A 16,712-nucleotide genomic window follows, 5' to 3' on the forward strand; every position below is an offset into this window, starting at 1 on the left:
ACACACACACACACACACACACACACACACACAAGGCTTGCAGAGAAGGAGTGATTTCAGGAGCATCTGCATCAGAGACAAGTTGTCCTCTCAATCAGCTTCAGAATCCTCACAATCAACTTCAGAAATGTGATGATTCAATGCTGTGGAATTTGTAGTAGCTTTGTGACATATTTAGCCTTCACTGTCAGAGAGCTCTGGTGCCTCGTCAAACTACAAATCCCAAAATTCCAGAGCATTGGGCCATGGAAATTAAAGTAGCAATAGCAGCAATAGCAGCTTCATTTATATACCACTTCATACCACGCTAACCATTCTCTAAGCAGTTTATAACTGTAAGCAAATTGCCCCCAACAAACTGGGTACTCATTTTAGCAACTTGGAAGGATGCAAGACTGAGTCAACCATGAGCCCTTGGCTGGGATTGAACTCACAGCCTTGTGGTTTGTGAATGAGTGGCTGCATTACTGGCATTTAACCACTGTGCCACCAGGGCTCCTAAAGTGGTGTCAAACAACTTCATTTCTGCATTTTGATTGCAGCTCCTCGTTCAGCTTGGTTTCCATATCCTTTCCCACCTGGGTCACTCTCTTCTGGATGTCTTTCAGCATGTCAATATGCTTCTTGAGCTGCAATGCCCAGGTGAGGTCTGACCTCTGAGTATTGTGGTACTATTACTACCTTTGATCTATGACCTGATTCAGAGTACCAGTAATCAATATGTGTTGCACAAGACACATAATTACAAATTTCAATGACCTTCCTGTGTAATTTACAGATACCATCCCCTGAATTCTGACCTAACAAATACCACCCAAGTTTAGTGACCTCTGAGTGGTCCCTGGGCAATGTTGATTCAATTGGTATCGGTGCGAGATGGCAACTCCCGCGTTGCTCTGAAACAAACAAGCCAAAAAGCACCCATGGAGCTAGCAAACAAATTAAATCCAGATTATGGAAATTACAGAAGCCTTGCTGTTTTATGCAATGCTTATTAGAGGTCCAATTATTTGGGGGATAATTTAAGACAGCGTCTTTTCCCATGGAGTCTGTTCACCTGTTGAAAGCTGATGAGCTCTTGAGACGGATCAGGGCATGTTAATGTGCGCTGTCAATAAATTATGAAAACAATAATCGTGGTTCATCAGCCCCCTTTTGTGGAAAACTGTTTATTCTGATTTCAGTGCCAGCTGTCTCAAACTTTAATTTAAGTGCTAGCTAGAGGCGAGACATTTGGAATACTAGTTGAGAGTGTTTTATAGCCTGAGCAATATGTTTTACTAACCTCAAATACTATGGTGATGATGATTTTAATGGGAAGAATAATTTGTGTGCAGGGGTTCAGGCCGAGCTTGATTTACCCAGAATAGACACATGGCTGAGAAAAAAGCCCATGGTTTCTGACTTAACCAGATGCCAAATCTTAGCCACGGAGTGGGGGAGAAGGAGACCGCAGCAGGGGAGGGGAGCTTCAACTTGAAAAGCAAACCCATAGCAAATCATTTACCACACTCCCTCTCACTTAATGATAAACTACCATGTGAGTGGGACAAGTGATCTTGGGGCTCTGGGCAGGAGGGAAGGAGCATGGGCCTCATCAAAGAAACATTGGAATGGGAAAGCCAGAGGAAATGCACTCACTGAATGCTTGGTGCCAAGGCCAGCCCAAGATATTGGGCTGGCTGAGACAGAGTAGCAAATGGCACTCCCTATCACACCAACCAAGCAAAGGTAAAGGTAGATAACGTCATTTTGGCATGCCAAGTTGGAAATCCCCCAGTCACTTCTCCCTGATAGTGAAGATACAATGACTAACATCCTAGTGGGTCCTTATGCTCCTTTCTACCCAATTCTAAGATACAATGGTCAGCATCCTATTGATATCTTGCACTCTTTTCCACCCAATTACAAGATATGGTAGTCAACATCCTATTGGTATTCTATACTCCATTCCATTCAATTCCAAGATCCAGTGGTCAGCAACTTATTGGTATCTTGCACTCCTTTCCATCCAATTCCAAGGGAGGATGATGGTGGTGGTGGTGGTGATGTTGTTTAGTCAAGTGAGCCCCTTTCTGCACCCTGAAGTAATACAGCACGACTCTGGTTTGCCACTTGAGTGAAAGATAAGTTTCACTTTAATTTAATTTAGGTATAAGCTGATATCCACCTCCCATACCATGCTGAGGTGGAGTGTCCCATAGGATCAGCCTTACGTCATAGTCTTCAGGAAAGTTGAATTTCCCTTTTTAAATATGGTTTCAACAAACCTATAATGAACTTTTCTCAGGGGATTCTATGCATATTTTTTATTAGTCAATGCACTTGCTAACAGTTTGATCACCACTGCTGGGGTGTTTGAATGAAAATGCCCTGATGCAAACCTTAAAAGGGAAATCTTAAATCAAAACAGCACACCTTGAAGGCACCCTGAAAAGGCAATTAAAACTATTTCCTCATGTAAAGCAAGGATAATGTTGCCTAAATGCTCCCAAATTTCAACATCTGTTATGCTTGTCAGGAGTTCTGCTCCCCGGTCCCCAAGACCCATTTTCAAAGATTTCTGCCAATGTAATTCAATTTAAAGCTTTTAATGTCAACTCAACGGGTCATGCGACTTTCTCCCTCTCTGCATTTGCTGCTCCTAGACAAGGCAACAACTATTATGAATGTTTTTTGGTGGAGGGTTTTTATTCAGGACAAATTGCAATGGCATCTTGTTTCATTATTGGCAAAGTGTGCTTTGAAAACATTGCGCCCTCCCTCTTTTCTCTTCTATGTGCACCACGCCGATATTGGTTGGGTGAGTTATTTGCAGTTCTTCTGCATTGCAGACAGTCATTCTCATCCAACGGCAATTATTTGCAAAGTGCTATTGTAACTGTTCCTCTGTTGTCTGCAGAACTGTTTGCTAAACAATAAACTCAATCATGCATTCAGTTCAGCGAATGTTGCCCTAAGCAAGCGAGCTGACAAAATATTCATCCTCATTCTGCAAATGGCCACTGAAACGTAGTTTATGGGAAGCATTTCAAACCACTACCCAAGTTTTTTCAATTAGTAGCTGCCAGGTATGCCAAACCCTTTCTTTAAGTGTGGTGTCGAAAAATCCTGGTGTCGAAAAAGAGGCTCATGTCTCAGGCTGCATCTGTACTGAAGAAATAATGTAGGTTGACTCCACTTTAATTGTAGTGGCTCAATGCTATGGAATTCTGAAGTCTGTGAGATATTTTGCTTTCTCTGCTAGAGAGCTCTGGTGCCACAAGAAACAACAAATCCCATTAGCATGGAGCCATGGCAGTTAAAGCGGCATCAAACTGCATTATTTCTGCAGTGCAGCCTCAAATTAGTCTATGTGGGAGCCATCACACTCTCATACTGGAATGAATTGAGGCTCTTGCCTTGTTACTTGGATGTATCTTGCAGCAGGCTTGTGCTTAGGGCACTGACAAGATAGCACTCAGTCCTATTTAACAAGCCTGGCATTGCCAACACTTTTGTGCAGCCCAGATCGAACCACTTCATTGGACAGTGTTGTCTGCTTTCCAGTTTGCACTGCCAAAAACTTGAGCCTCAACTCTTTCCCCCTCATTTTGCCTATGGTCCCTCCTAACCTCAGCTCTGGCTCTCCCATGTCACTTTGATTTGACTGTCGACCTTGTCCCAGATCCTCACAACTGCCTCTTCCTCCATCTTGGTCCTCCTGTGGACTGATCCCTGCACTCTATGCAGCATTGCTCCTAATTCTACCAGGATTCAGATCTTGCATCCTTGGCTGACTCCAGCCCAGCGCTGACAGCAGGCGAGAGACCATGTGGGACCATTGTGTATGTCAGCACAGAGGTGGCCCATCTTCTGACGTGGTGACAGGGAATGAAGCTGTGAACCTTTCAGCATCAACCATGCCTGACATCCCTGACCAGCACTGGCTACCAAGGAGGGCTCCCCCTGCGCCCACCACCCCTCCAACCTGGCAGTCCCTTTCCACTAAAGAACTCAAAGGTCAATTTTCAATGAAGTTCTTACTTACTTGAATCAATGTCGCCTTGATTCTTTGTGAAGGGTGCAGCAGGCATAAAATGTGATATTGATTCTGGGGATGCAGAGCGTTCCTTTGTTCCCAGCCATTTCAAAAAATGCAAAGTATTTCTTTCATCCCACTGCAGAGCATGTCACCTTAAACAAACCTGGGGTCAGCACCCTTTTCTGCCATTTCATGTTTAGCTCACTCACGCTTCCATTTTCCCCTCCTCCATTCTCCTCCTCTCCTCTCCTCTCCTCTTGTTTGCACCTTCCTCTCCTTAGGTAGTCTTTAAAATGGTCTTTGCTCTTCTTCTCTTCCCTACTATTCTGTTATTTTTCCCCCTTGATCTCTGGAGTACTCTTTAGAGTCTGATCTAATTTATCATTTTCACCTCTCTTGGCAATGTGTTTCCTTTCCCTCTGACTCTTACCCACTTTTAACTGTTGCACAGAAACTCTTTTCCACCTAATTTCCCACTAGTTCCCTTTAATAATCTTGTAAAGCTTGCACACGTTGGTGACATTTTAGTTGTTCTTAATAAAGGTGTTATCTGTTCCTGAGTACTTTAAAATGTAATATTACATGCAATTTTGAACCTTGGAATATAGCAAGCTTCTATATTTATTCTGTGATTTTCACACATCTCCATTCTTTCAGTTCTCCAGCAGTGTACCAATATATGTTGAATCCATATTTCTGAAAAATGCATTTAGATATGTGAAATTTGTTCGGAGATACTTTTCAAGATATATTTAAGGACATATTTCGGGTGGCATCCTGTTAGTGATATCAATGATCCAAACTGTGGCTTATGTATGCATATGTCTCTTGCTATGGCACAGACCTTTTGCGCTCTTTCCAAAATGCTCCCTTCCCCAGTAGCAAGCCCTATGAGAAGTTAATGGTGGTTACTGGTGGGGAGAAGAAGGAGGGGGCAATTCATAAAATGAAGATGTGGCAGGTCTGGGCTCTGGGGGGAAAGAAAAAGAGTGTACATCCATCTGTGAGCGCACTGTCATTTCTCTTCCCCTTGAAGCCAAGGCAAGCTGTTTCTTCATTATCTGAATTCCCTTCCCTCCTCCACAATTAAGCAGCAGCAATAATAACAACAGAAACCCCTCATAAGGCATGACAAAAGCTGGTTGAAAGGAAGGGCATAGAACTGCATGACCAGAGCATAATGCTGACCCAGGCCATTGCAGGAACTTGGCCTTTGTGTATTTTTTTAATCACAGAATAATGCTGAAAGGATACAGTGAACACACATATGATGCAAGGCATAAATCGATCCATCCATTCTAATTTCCTGCATGATTATTGACTGGTTTATACATGTGAAAGAGGTTGAACACTGTAGGACAAAGTGACTATTGCTCATATGCACACACACAAGAATTAAGTGGCTAAAGAAAGAATACAGTTTACCTGCTACCTCAGGCATGAAAATCCTTCTTATACACTCTCGCACAAAGTGCATTAAAGCAGAATATTGTGAAAATGCCATATATGGCTCTGAATATCTCCAAAGTAGCAATTTAGCACTGAAGCTGAGGTCAAGTTTCCTGTGATCCGACTTTTAATACCCAGACGATTTGTGGTCTCCCACAATTCTTGCCTAAGGCGAGAGTTGTGCTGGTGTTCTAATGGGCCTAGTTTGTTTGCCTGTCAGAATCTCAAAGAAATAGGAAGCAGAAGGCCCAGGCTTTGCAAAAAAGCAGAGATAATTAGAAGGTCTGTCACGAGGAGAAGCTGGTTAAAGCATTTCACTTTCTGGTACAGGGTTGGCTTGGCTTGGTAGAATGCAGAAGAATCTGGGCACTACTGGGGCACTGCAGTTTAGCAGTCGTCTGCAACTTGAATGCTTCCAACATTTACTATCTCATGCCTCTTCAGTTTTACAACAGAACATGGTTGCAAAGAGTAGACATAGATGTATAATTAGTGATGATATAAAAAAAATTCCACTTATTTCATATTCACATGAAAGAATGGAGGATTCAATTTTAAGACTTTTCACATATTTTGAATTGTTTTTCGCATTTTTCATGAAAAATTCATTTGTACAACAAAGGTCTTGTTTGGACACCCAAAAAGACCTTCCTGCTTAAAATGTGTGTGTGTGTGTGTGTGTGTGCCAAAACCAAGTTCATATGTGTAAATGATGTTTTGTCATTGGACACAAGACATTGGATGGGATATGGCATGGGACGCATAGCTACGATGTTGTAGCTCTGCTATGTTTTTCAAACCAATCCCCTAAAACCCACCTTAAAAGCCAAACAACAATATTGAGTGATGGATTTCTACATTGCTGGCAGGTGAGGTGCTGAAGGATGATGCGCCCAACCCTGTCCCACCAATTAGCCTAGGTGTAATGAACAAAAGCAAGTTCCCCTATAGGTCCCATCACAATTCTTCATCACACCTCGTATGGATGGAAGGAGGAGGCTGGATGCATCATGCTTCAGCACTTCCTTGCCAGCACCACAGAACTCCTTTGCTTGGTATGGCCCTCTGGCTTTTAAGGTGGGTTTTAGGGTCTTTGTGGTCCTAGTAGTGGTGCCACTGTTATAAATGTCACCACAAAACAATTACAGTTTCTAGGCGACAACATCAGGACTTTGGAGTCGGAGGCTTTCATGGCCGGCATCCATAGTTTTTTGTGGGTTTTTGCTCTAGAAGAGTTTATTCTAGAAGAGCTGGAGAAACGTCAGGAATAAACTCTTCTAGAACATGGGTGCATAGCCTGAAAAACCCACAAAAAGCCTATATAACATCAGGACTGTTTAGTGGGATGCTAGCTATTGTTTCATGTGAGAAAATGCTGCAATTTTTGTGAGTTTTTCTTTTTTAATCAAAAGGATTATTTTCATTCCGACAAATTTTTCACTCTCACTCCTCAAAATGTGACAATATTGTGGCAATTGAGCATTTTCTTGGTAGGAGGTCTTGATGTGTTGAGATATACTTTCTCACTGAGGACAAGCCAATTGTGAGTATTCTTTGCACCAAAGGCTATGAATGGAGAGGGCCGGCCTGTTCTCTGCTGCCCCAGAAGGAAGGGCCAGATCTAATGGTTTTAAGTTACAGGAGGGAAGATTTCAACTGATTGTAAGAGCAGTTTGCCAGGGAACCAATTCCCTAAAAAGCTAGTGGGTTCTCTTTTGCTGGAGAACTTCAGAGAGAGGCTGGACAGAGAGCTGCTAGGGATGTTCTAGCTGGATTTTCTACATTGAGTGTGTAATTGGACATTGGCCCCATACAGACAGGCAAAAATAAAGCTGCTTTGGGCCACTTTGGAGATATGCTGTTTAAATGATTCATGTGTCCTAAGAGGCCAGATGTTGCACCAAAGCTGCGCTCCAGTCCTTACGACTGGATAGTGGCTTTGGCATGGCTTCCGGACTCTTTGGACGCATGCATCATTTAAACAGCATACCTCCAAAGTGGCCCAAAGCCGCTTTATTTTGGCCTGTCTGTATGGGGCCTTAATGACCTATAAAGCCCCTTCCAGCTTTATGATTCTATGACTTATAACAAGCTGATCGATGATATATGAGATCCAGTATTATGGTTTGATGCTCTAATTAACGTTTCCCCCCTAAACATGGATCATATTCACAGATAAACTATAGCTGTCTCATGAGAAAGCATTTCTTTGAAATATTATCAGTATAACGTGTTAATTTTGATGGGATGATGTGGCTATTGATATATACAAGGAGATGGAAATTTTTCCAGTGCATTTACTGATACTTCCTGTGTCAACATAATTCTTAGGAATCCGCCTGCACTATTTTGTGGTGACTTATATGGTGATGTATAACAACTTAAGAGGCTTTAATAGGTGGCATTGTGACTAATGCAGTTTCGTAAATAGCTTGAGGGACTTTTCTCTTTTTTAAACGTCTTTGTTAGTTTTATGTGACATTCTTTAAAGTTTCCAGTACTTCTAATGACAAATGGATTGGAAAATGCAAAAGTATTCAAAAATTATAGGCGGATTTCGGGGTAAATGGATAAAGATAGATGTGGAAGTAACAAATATGATTCCTTAGAGAGTCAATATGATGTATTTGTTTAAGTGTTGGACTAGGATTGTGGGAGACAAGAGTTTGAATCACTGCTTTGGCATGGAAACCCAATGGAGGACCTTGGATAAGTCCCACTCTTTCAGACCATGTCCACTGTGATGGGGAAACCCAGTTTACCATTCCACAATAGTGTCGCCATACATTGGACATGTCTTGAAAGCACCATAACAACAACAGAAGGCTTCTACTAGATATGGACTTCATGATTCTTTATGCCTTCCCTCCATTGCCAAAAAAAAAAAAAAAAAAGGCCAGGATCCTGTTCGGGATTTATGTCTTCACAAATAGATTTACATATGTGATAATTTGAATTACACAGTTGTAATGAAGTCCATATCTAGTAGAAGCCTTCTGTTGTGTTACTAGGTAGCAGAGACAGTAAAGTGCTTTATGCACATTGGTACCGATGCACATTGATGCGCATGTATCACTCCACATGAGCATTACATTAGTCCTGATGCACAGTGGGCACAGCTTCACAGTTCTGCATAGCTTCATAATTCTGTAAAGAGATTCTTAGTACCTTTGCAACATAGCTAGGTATACACAAAGTTATGCAATGTAAGAGTTCATACAGGATTATAGTGTTTCATTAAAAGTTCCTGAAGGCAAAGACCTATTTTCGTTTAGTTCACTTATGGGTTTATATCACTTATATTGTTATATAAAATTCCAAGTCCGTGGACGATGTTGTGTTCATTATCTCTGGGGATGTTCAAAGTTTCTGTCCAAAGAGTGGAAGATTTATAGGCCAAACCCAAAGGATTACAGTGTTCTTTTGTATTCAAGCATTTCAAAACAGGAATCTTATGAATATCCCCAGTATTTCTACTAAGTCATGCCAAATTTCACACAAAAGTAAGTTGTTGCTGGAAACTGTTGGGGGAAAAATAACAAATTAAGAGGGAAAAAGGCAAGGGAATGAAATGAAACCAGCAACTCAAAAGGTGTGTGAGTGTGTGTGTGTGCAGGTGTGTGCATGCACTGGGGATGTGAAAATGTCTCCATCTCAGTTTAACTCATTTATTCTGAAAGCAATTTAAGAGTATAACTTGAGTTGGAGTGTGTCTCTAATATGTTTTTAACCAAACTGTATGGTTTTTAATCTGCTTTCCAGAATGGTTCTAACCTACTGCATATCCCTTTAAGAGCCCTAGTGGCAGAAGAGGCGATTAACGAACACTTCTAATAAATAAATCAGCAATAAATAATATGATATTAGAAGACAAGAGTCCAGGGGTTTCACTCCTTTAAAGCTTCCGCGCATGCTTCTGATTAAAGCAGGGATTGCCTGAAACCAACATGGTGTCCTTAGCGTAGCAGCAGCAGGCGGAGCAGATCTGGATGCTTAGAGAGATAACTACACAGCCACTTCGATGTGAGGCCCTCGCAATCAAAATTCATTGGGGTCATTGTGGTCTTTGATAGTCAAATACAGCCTGAGGGAGTGGGATTGGAAAGCTCTGTCAGAACAAGCGGCCTCTTGGGAGAGCCATCCCATGTCCAGTTCTGCGCGGCCTCATTTGTCTTCCGCGCTGTCGTTCCCGAATCCACGCTCAATCTTTTTAAATGTAAAACAGCTGCTGCTGGCACTGAGGCTCACTTAGGATCCCTCTGCAGCAAGCTGTTCAAAAGCCGGCCCTGAATGAGGCCCATTCCAGAATACTCCTCATTTGGAAACAATTAAAGTCTCAATTGGAGATCCCTCTCTAAAGGACCCTCATTCCAGGAGTCCTCTAATCTGCTTCAACCTCCATTTTGTTCCTCCTCCCTCTCCTTCCAACACACAGCTTAGCACAGGAATAGCCAAGATCTCCTTTTTAACAAAAGCACCTGATTGTTGGCAGCTCTTTGGCAGACAGTAACCATATCTGCAGGAGAGGAATTTGCCATCTTCATGGTATTTATTTTTCTGCACTCATCTGCAGGGCTTGGAGGAAGTGAAGCCGAAAAAGCAGACCCATCCTTAACGCAGGGCGTTCCAACAAGAATGTGTGTTTCCTTTTACTCGCTTTCTGGATCACAGAGGTCTTGTCCGTTTCACACATGTTTGGCATCAAGTGCTCCGCCTCGATATCACCAACTCTCGAGTGATATGATGAACTTGAGATTAATCTCTTTTAAGGAGAAGCATCTGGCCGTAAGCTAATAAACTCTCAATTTGTAACCAGGAAGGGAAGCCTGCTCTCCAGGGCCTCCCTTTGAGATTTTATTTTTTTGAGACTCGGTTTGGCTCAGGAAGTCAAATGGCGCTTCTTATCTTTCGGAGGCGGTGGTCTCCACTTTCTTGCAAACCTTGTGCTTTGGAAACACTGCCCTTCCTGATTGTGAATCACATCCCCGAGCTCTACATTCATCCCTGGCCACCTCCCTCTCCTCCTTTTCTCAAAGAGTTTGATGTCCAGATGTGGTGGACCCCTTGCTGGGATGTTAAACTGGCAACACTCCTGATCCAGGCAGGCAGACACTCACTCGGCAGCTTCTGGAAAGCTTCCCCCTACACTGGGAGGGTTCTGACACAAACCAGCTGAAGCCATCGCAATGCCAGAAAGTGCTACAGCTTGACTGTGTGACAGATTGGCAGCACATAGTGCTGGTCCGGGGTGGAAGGGGCGGAGGGTGTGGAGAGGCAAGGAAAACTGCTCACTCACTGTCCAGGCACTGAGCCACTAATCACAGTTTACATTATGCAACTGGATACCATTGCAATACAGAACCGATCTTGTTACTTGTTCCTTCACCTTCCAGAAGCATGCATGTGTGAATTTTAACATGGATCTGCAACAGCTTGGCACTGCCCTCCCCTGCCTGGCACTGCCATCCCCAGTCTCCAAGAGTCCCTTCTTCACTTCAGAGAGAATGGGAAAGGGAAGTTACATCCTGGAAGGAAAGAAAAATTAGAGCATATAAATTGAGGATTGTCCTCTCGGTGTGACATCGGTAGGGATGGAAATGAATGTTTTGGGGTTTGTAATTTTGGAAGGTATCCATTTTGTACTCTCACTAAGACTTGCTGTGAGATGTTGCCTCTGAAATATCCATATCTAAAAGGCTTGTGGCTGAGGCTGGAGGCTGGAATCCTGTTAGCCTTGTGATTGTTGATTGCTCTCAAGTTGACTTTGACACATGACATCCCTATGAATGAAATACCTCCAACTCTATCCTCAACTGACCTGCTCAGGTCTTGCAGATTCAGAACCATGGCTTTCTTGATTGAGTCTATCCATCTGGAATGCAGTCTTCCTCTTTTCCTGTTGCTTCCAGACAAAGCATTATTGTCTTTTCTAGTGAGTCATGTCTTCTCTTGATATGTCCAAAATCCAATGTCAGTCAACTTAGCTTCTAGGAAGATTTCATGCTCCACGACCCATTTATATGGCTTTTTACTAGTCCACAAACTCGTCTGCAGCACCACATTTCAAATGAATTTATTTTCTTCCTATCAGTTTTTTCTTCATTGTCCCGCCATGCATAGAAATTGGAAATGTGAAGGTATGGACAATCCTAATTTTAGTATTCAGTAATATATCATTACACTGCAGGATCTTGCCTCATTCCTTCATAGCTGCCCTTCCAAATTCTAGTCTTTTAAATAAATAAATATTTAAAATTCTCTGCTTGATAGTTGGAGGACTTTAGTTCATGAAATCTGGACAAGAGCTCTTTAGCAGAAAATTCTAAGTCACTCCCCAAACCAAAAAACTTCCATTGGAAGCAGCCATGATATTTGAAGTGCTATCAGAATGCTATAGCGGTGCAGTATTGATACAGTGGTCTCCATGGAGAGATGTCTCCTATTTCTATTTAAAGAATATCAGTTGTGTCTAAATGCTCTTCCATAGATAGACATTTGTATATATGCATTTTATATACATTTGTTTCCTCTCCTCACCCCCCGACCCCCAATTCTGGGGATGTATGAGTAACCATTGCATAGCAAGAACTCTCCTTGCAACAGGAGTTAGTTGTGGTTTTCACAGCTACTGCCTGACAACACAAAGAGAAGTTGCTTTTTAATTTGGCACCAGCTGGAGTTAACTTGTCTCCATTAATACGAGGAAACAAGGGAGGGGGAATTACCAAAAGATGTTTTATTCCCTTGAATCTGTGGGATTAATACTCTCTCTCTTTCTGTCTGTCTCTCTCTCTCACACACACACACACACACGTTCACACACTCTCACACACCCATAAATCATGCACTTGAAAAAATCTGAGCTTGCTGAGGATAAAAAGACATTTATTAGGTAAATAAACCATATTAGTCTAACAAGTTGGCATGTACCGACTTGGAGCCTGGGAGAGGAAAGGGGAGACCTGGGGTGGAATGGATTACTCATTGAGGCAACTTGGCTGTGCCACTAATAAAATTAAGTGTTGGAACATAAATGTTTTAATTTCAGTGCAAATGTTCCAAGCGATATCAGTTCCCCCTCCTCCTCCTCCTAACCCCCTCCCAGCCTAGACTAATCCATTTAGAGACAAATTTACATTTTATTTCCCCAAACCCATTAGCATTAATATAAAGGTCAACGCTGAAAAGGCAGCCTCCAGAGCTAACATTCCAGTATAAGGCACTTTCTTACCAGAGAATGCCACCAAGGGTCTCTCACCCGCTGAGGCTGACAAGAATTTCTAATTTAAGAGGTTGCTCCTTCATCACAACACTCCGGCAGAGATATTGGGAAGTACACAACCATCTCCAAAGCGCAATCTGAAGTCTTTCCCCCCCACCTCTTCTCTGCAGTGTCTTTGGACATGGACACAAACCAGTTATGAAACACACTAGATATTTATCCCTGTTCACCTTTTGCTGCCCTGGTTTCACCAGAGCTAGATCTGAAAGGGGTCTCTACACACAACCACAAGCAATGAGCATGGGGCAGTGTAGACATAGAGCAAAGCATACATTAAGCTCAACTGATCAGTGTGAGGAAGGAGGATGGCACATCTCTTCGTTTGTGGACAGCTTGATTGGGCTGAATGAGACCCGATTTAGTTGTCCACACACCAAAAGAACCTGAGGTCACTCCAGGGTTTCTGGGAAACACTAGAATTTCCCTTGATGGGTTAAGGAGAGAGAGAGAAGCATGGATCCTCTCCAAAGCTACCTGCCAGCACTTGCTTTGTGGTGAGTATGATGTTTTTCACCATGCAGACATGCATGGATGTGGGGAAAAATCAAATATGGAAGATAACAATATGTATATTTTTCTCCACTCCTCCCCAGTGTGTGCTTGAAACGTTGCAGAAGGGCCCTTCCCACGAAGGAAAGACCTTCCCTTGCCTTCCCATTTCTTCCATTTATCAGCCCTTCCATTCAGTTAATGCCTCCTCTTCTTTAGATAACACGTTATGTATAAAGCAATCAATACCGACGGATATCATTCTATTAATGTTCTGCCACTCAGCTGGTTAAAGAGGGCTAGGGATGAAGAAACAGGGGGACACCCGTGCGTAATGGCGGGGGGAGGAGGGATTTGATGGGGCGCTCGGTGGAAAGCAAGCTGCACTCGATCCTTAGAGAAGCCCATTAAAATTAATTGTAAAAAGCTTTTAAAGACCCCAAGACGAAGACCAAATGGATCTCATGCATACTGTCTCTTCGCCAACACCGATTGGGGAGGTCACGGTGAAGCTGTAGATTTATGCGGAAGGCTACGGCGATGGAAAATTGAGACAAAAGCATTTGGATTTTATTATTCCATTTACTCTGACCCGGGGCCAGCGAAGGGATTGGGGAGCCTGGTTTATGTATTCAGCTGGTTGCCACACGGACAGGCATTTGGAGGCACTTAAACAATCCTTCCCCACCCCAACTCACAGCTGTAACAACACTGTATCAAATGCAGGTTAGGCTGGAAATGCAGACCGAGGGTCCCCAACAGGTGCATGCAGAGGGCTTTCCCAACTCCTTTGCCCTTGGAAACGTTTATCTTCGTCCCCTGGGCTTTAACGGATGTTTAATCCCAATCGGAGAATCTTCAGTGGGAATTAGATGCTCCAGAGCCATGTTGGTTCAATAGAATGAAGCCCTGGGCGGGTCACTCGTTCTTTTAAAAAAGACAGCATGGATTTTTAATTGAACAAGAGCCAGAGTCACAAGCTGCATCCACACTACAGAAATAACTGTCATGGCTTAATGCTATGGAATTTTGGGAATTGTAGTTTGTTGCGGCCCCAGAACTTTCCATAGCATTGAGCCATGCAGTTTGCTGTGGCACCAGAATTTCATAGCATTGAGCCATGACAGTTAAAATGGAGATCAAACCATTTTATTTCTGCAGTGCAGATGTAGCCACAGTGGCTCTGTCCACTAGGGTAGTCAAGTAGGGACTACCCTTGAGTGATTCAGGTTAACATGCTATCTCTTTTTGCATGGTTCTTCTATATGCCTCGCAAACACCACCATAGAGCTTCTGAAAGATGTGGACCAAGTCCTATCACCTATGACTCCACAGAGATGGAATTCCTCAAACGTCCCATCCTTGGGTCACTCTGACTTGGGATGCATTTACACTATGGAAATAGTGCAGTTTGACACCACTTGGTAGCTCCATCCTATGGAATCTGGAGATCTGTAGTTTGATAAGGTCTTTGCCAATGAGTGCTGGTGCCTCACCAAACGACATATCCCAGGATTCTGTAGAATGGAGCCATGGCAGTTAAAGTGGTATCAAACTGCATTATTTTTTCCAGTATGAAGACACTGGTTGTTTCCATCTCTGCAGACTACTCTTTCTTCACCTTGTTCCTGTGGCCTCAAGGTTACTTAACCAAGAAATGGAGTGAAGCCGTCGGTGTTGCACGACAGTAGCTCAGTGTATCTCTTTTTTGTTAATTGTATTTTGAACATGGTGTGGGTCTTCGAGGAAATCATGCACTTGAAAAATTCCTGAAACCTGTGAAAGCTGGATTGAGAGAAAGGAGAGCTGGCCTATGTCCCAAAAGCAGTAAATGAAAAAACTGGTGTTACTCAGGTCTGCAAGAAGAGTCACTGCAATTCAATCCCTTTCATGCAGACTAGAATGACCCTCTGGGTTTGCTTTTATGAGCAGGATAGCAGATCTTTTCAGCTTTTTACAAATATGATTCTTGCTGTTTCATGCCTTTCTTTGGGAATGTAACTCTTCACTTATTTCATTCTCTCATGCTGGAAGGAATGCATTCAGAAGTTGTATCCATTCAAGGCGAGAGCACAAGCATCCTTAGCTGTTTTTCAATGGTTTTTCAAAAACTTGGGCCTTTTTTGTGAAAATTTTGTTTAGGCAAACATTTGTGGTTCTTTTTGTGTGTGGAATAGTGACTTTTTTTTTTTTGTCCATTGGCAAAATGTGTACTTATTATTATTATTATTCACTCACTTTAGGTTTCGGTCCAAATGGTACACAGATATCCAAGGGGTTTAATCTATTTTGGAAGATAGAGATCTTAGCTGAGTACCTTATCCAGTATCTTGGATTGCTCCTTTTATTCTCAGGTCAAATCCTGCCCTTTATTCACTACTTCCCAATGCTACTAGAGAGACCACTTCTGGGCTTAGATATATCTTCATCTATGAGCTTACTGTGTATTTCTGTTAAATCATTCTGCGACAGCAAACCAAGGTTTTCTGTAAATGGCCTGAAATGTTTCTTGAAGAGAAAATGGGACACAAGTGGAACAAATTGTTTGTTTGCATCGCTGCAGAAAACTCTTAATGTACGTTTTACACAGTACCATTTTTACGCAACGTTGCTGCAGTCAAAAATGGAAGAGAGAAAGTTTGAGAAACATCTTCTGGGGACAGAGATGGAAAACTAAATATAGTTTATTTTGTTGCCAGACTGATATCGAAATGGGATGGCACAGAAAAATGATGTTTGGAACAAATACCATCACCAGAAAATGCCATTTGGAGAAAGAAAGGTAGGGGAAAACAAAGTTATGTTTCTTTCTATTGCAACATGTTTTCTGCCTCCATCCCTTCTGAGTGCTTTTATCCAAGTGCTGCAATTCTATAGAAAATGTACACATTGCAAAAAGTGCAGAAAAGGCACACAATATCCACCTCTGTTAAGCAAACTGGTCTCCATTCCAGCAAAGAAGAGGGAGTAAAATATGTAAATTTCTTTCTTTCCTTTCTCCTTTCAACTCTTTTCCCCCCTCAAAGCTTTTTTCCCCTTCCCTGTTATTTGAAAATAGTCCAGGCTGCTGCTAGAGTAATGTTCTTACATATAAATTGAAATCCTTTTTGATATTTACACTACTGATTTCTGCACTTTCTTTAATCTCCTCTTTCAAATTAATAGACAATAACAGCAGATTCTTTCCTTGGCTGGCTTGCCGCTTGTGCATATTTACCCAAGTGTCTAGAGTGGAGATTGTACACATTTCTCTAATCCACCTGGCTGTGTTAGTTAAAAGCCCAGATAAAATCAGCTGCACTTAAATCTTAACCTTTTAAGTCTGAAATGTTTTTGAATGTCTGGGATCATAGCAACTGTCCAGAGAGAGGGAGGGAGGGAAGGATGGGGTGAAAGCATTTCAGAGTCAGAATCAGTCATTCTCTCTTCCTTTTCTGGCAATGCCCCCCGACATAAAACGGCACCAGC

The 16,712-nt window shown here is 42.4% G+C and overlaps 1 long non-coding RNA gene across 1 annotated transcript in view; it reads left to right on the top strand.

Annotated features, from left to right (window-relative positions):
- The first annotated feature begins 1,577 nt into the window (after positions 1-1,577).
- The window catches only part of LOC121935555, a 71,824-nt gene continuing 56,689 nt past the window's right edge, over positions 1,578-16,712 (top strand). Inside the window, exons 1-2 of the long non-coding RNA XR_006104817.1 lie at positions 1,578-1,731; positions 15,944-16,026. This is a non-coding gene — a long non-coding RNA (uncharacterized LOC121935555). The remainder of the gene's footprint in view (positions 1,732-15,943; positions 16,027-16,712) is intronic.

This window comes from Sceloporus undulatus, chromosome 6, assembly GCF_019175285.1.
Source record: "Sceloporus undulatus isolate JIND9_A2432 ecotype Alabama chromosome 6, SceUnd_v1.1, whole genome shotgun sequence".
In the NCBI taxonomy this organism is placed as follows: Eukaryota; Metazoa; Chordata; class Lepidosauria; order Squamata; family Phrynosomatidae; genus Sceloporus; species Sceloporus undulatus.